The sequence below is a fragment of the Alligator sinensis genome, unplaced genomic scaffold (assembly GCF_000455745.1).
Source record: "Alligator sinensis unplaced genomic scaffold, ASM45574v1 scaffold488_1, whole genome shotgun sequence".
In the NCBI taxonomy this organism is placed as follows: Eukaryota; Metazoa; Chordata; order Crocodylia; family Alligatoridae; genus Alligator; species Alligator sinensis.
Window position 1 is genome coordinate 153,687 of NW_005842970.1, and position 3,402 is coordinate 157,088.

At 37.5% G+C, this 3,402-nt stretch overlaps 1 protein-coding gene and 1 long non-coding RNA gene across 4 annotated transcripts in view; both read right to left on the minus strand.

Annotated features, from left to right (window-relative positions):
• The window catches only part of LOC106723008, an 8,561-nt gene extending 6,018 nt beyond the window's left edge, over positions 1–2,543 (minus strand). The window contains exon 1 of the long non-coding RNA XR_001359008.1: positions 2,383–2,543. This is a non-coding gene — a long non-coding RNA (uncharacterized LOC106723008). The remainder of the gene's footprint in view (positions 1–2,382) is intronic.
• CCDC102B (coiled-coil domain containing 102B) overlaps positions 1–3,402 on the minus strand; it is a 420,613-nt gene that overhangs the window by 54,429 nt on the left and 362,782 nt on the right. The window lies entirely within an intron of this gene.

Consider the following 3,402-nt stretch of genomic DNA (forward strand, 5'->3'; position numbering starts at 1 on the left):
TCCCAAGGTTTAAGTTGGGGAGTTGTACCGAGGGTGTCTTTGATTCAGTTTGTACAGTGTTTTAGTTCATTGATGCCTGCCTTTGACAATTAGATTATTGGTATCCTGTTCTGCTATTAACCTCATTCATATGAGGACTGTTTTGTAAATAATAAACTTGTAAATAGTTAGACCATATGTACTCCACTGTGTGGGGAAACCAGAAGAAAGCACTCTATGGAGAGGTGGCCCCAGCTTTAGGGGCTTGGAGGTTGACCGAGGCTATTTGATGCCCCGGGACCAAGGATCCAGATGTGGCCACAGGTAGCACCATGGCTAGGGTTACATAAGCTATGGAAACAGTCTTATAGCCAGGTACAGATTTCCAACTGAAAAACATACATGAAACAAGATATGCAAAGCCTATAGTGATCAACCATAGAAAAAGACTGTCTCCTCATGAAATCTCAACCCAACCCTAAGAAAAGACTGGAACACACCTCTTTCACTTTCAAATATTGGTCTTCCAAGTTGTTGGTGGTAGGGAATATGAATTCAAAATCAACTGAAATGCAACACACACAAGAGTTCCACCAAAATCTTTACTCTTTGGAATTAGATACAATAGAGAGATTGAGAGCTTTTTATGCCCATGACACAGATTTGTTTCCATATTTGGGATGCATATTACAGTAGTGGTCTACGTTGTTAAAAACTGGGACTGCAGCACCAGTTATTTCAAATGAAAGTTTCCTTGTGTGAAAGGAATTATGAAACAAAGTTAATGTATGTCATTTTTTACATCTCAGCATCTTGCACAATACCCTATAAAGGAAATCAGCTCAGTTTTGGCCTTACCCTGGTTCTTTAAATGAGTGAAGAAGCTTGAATTGGAAGTTGTATTATCTGTTGGATAATCCCAGCCTTGCAGGCAGCCATATTGCCCTTCTGATGTGCCCTTCATGCTCAGATTTAAAATACCTCACCCAAAATATGATGCAGCAAAAGAAATCAAGTCGCTGTTGCATGTAATATTTGTGTCCCTAATCAACTTAGACACTAGCACAATGGGAACAGGTTTGAAAGCATGGCTTGTGTGAAACAGAAGGTTGATAATTCTTGTTATGGCACATTCGGTAATATAGAATGTAAAAAAGCTTGTTCATATGAATTTAATGTGTTAATAGTGTTATTGCATATGCTATTATGGAAAAAAGTCTAACAAGTAATTATCTCATATTTGGTAGCTTTTTTTTCCCTATACAAACTCAACTGATAATTCTTAGATCTTTTTTATTCAATGCTATGAAACTGTTAATGTAATTAAGGCAACTTCTTTTTCTCAAACACTGTGACATGACAGACATCAGATTACTGAATTACTTGAGCATACAGCAATTTTTTTGTTATGGATCCATCAGATTGTATATTATATAGTCATAACAAAATTGTGCAAAAATGCCTTTATCAAAAATGATTAGGAGCTCATTATTTAAAGAAACACATATTAAAAATGCTAATCTTTTCCAACAGCTTCCCCTCTTTAACTAAAGTATTATTGGTTAAGAATACAGATGCTTAAGGATTTACCAATATATTGCACTGCAAGACTTGAAACAGTTTGTGTCACAATTAGATGAACACAAAAATGTATTGATAATTTGAAGAGAAATAGTGTTGGAAAATTACTGACAGTGTGATAGCCAAGAATCATTAACAATCTGGTGCTTATTTTTGAACAGGTGTACAATTTAATTATCAATGCCAATGGGCAACATCAATGCCAATTTCAGAGAAGCAATGCTGGAGGTTCTGTGCCAATGAATGCCTCATTCAAGCCAGACAAACTAGGCTAATTAGAAACAGTCAAGTGTACTATGGAAAATATTCCAGATGAGAAAAATGAATCCTACTTTACTTTCCCATTTTAAAAGTAAGTAGTTCTGTCACACCAATGGGGGTCAAGATTCTTACCAGATTATTTATTATCCCTTAACACATGCCTAGATCACATTCAGAAAAGCAAAGGTGAAGATCTTTAATGGAATGGCTGCATATCATTACTGGAATACAGCTGCCGTTATTATTTTACGTTTTAATTTAAATTATCTGAAATGAAAAATTACTATTTTTTCTAAGATTTTTAGTTTACATAGCTTCAAGAAAGCAAATATACAACTTCAACAGATGCTTTCCTTTGAAGATAAATGAAATAAAATGACAATCACTGTTCAGTAGCCAGAAAAAAATGTCACTAACTATAAATTATTTGAGTTTCATAAACATTAAACCATTTAAAGGAGAAGATAGTGTTAAATCAACTTCTTTTTCCTGGCATATTTTCCATATAATAGCTCAGTACCTATCTTCTCATATAAACAAAAAAAATTAAACAGAACCTACCAATAAGCATCTGCTCCCTCGCTGAACCACCATGGTCTCCTCCATATTGGGCCTTACTTCCCCATAGGCTGTATGTGTCCAGTTTACAGGACTCTGGGCCTGTCCTGTAAGCCAAGCAGTCCCCTTTAGCCTCTGTGTTATGGAGCTCCTTCCTCTGCAACTTTCAGGGCCACAATGACTACCCTGGCTCAGGCCATAGCTTATATTTTGCTCATGCCCTGCCCACTTGTGGTCAGGTGGCTTGCTAACCTTGACCCAGCTGTCTCTCTCCAATTCTAATGGGCAACTTGCTGTTGCTACCCTGACTCCTATTGCAGTGGTGCTATTGCTTCAATAGACTCTGTCCTATTGTACTATTGTTGTGTAACTAGCACAGTGATAGGCACTTTGGCTGTTTATTCCCTTGCAGGTCACCTTAATTAGGCTGCCTGAGCATGGTATACTGCTGTTTTCCCCATTAAAGTAAGCCACAGGCCCCCTATTACACTAACACATGGAGTTAACACAACTGAACTACTTCCAGTTCTTTTTTTAATACAAGAGTAATAGTCATATTTAGACAACTTTATAAGTAGCTTTTACTAGTGTATGTCAAAGAAATTTCTTACTGCAGGCCAGCCTGCACCCTGAAAAGGATAGTAAACTTGAATATTCAGATCTGAACAAACTTAGATATTTGAAAAAATCAGATTCAGAAATGAGTTTATTAGCAGTCTTAAAAATATCATCAGGACTCTCTATCTAAAATTCTCTAAACTGCTAATCACTAGGGCTGTGTGAAGCTTTGGGTGGTGATCTGATTCGGAGGAGATTCGGCCCAGTTTGGTGGCCGAATCTCTGAATCCGAATCAAATCAAGGGACAAATTAAAAGGTCCGAATTGATTCAAAGATCTCTGAATCTTCAGAAAACATTTGGAGAGCTTTAATGGTTCAGACAGTCCCCAGTGGCTACAGCAGGGACCTGTAGCTAGACTCCAAGCTGATAAGTAGGGGGTGGGCGAGGGTGGGGCTGGGGGAGG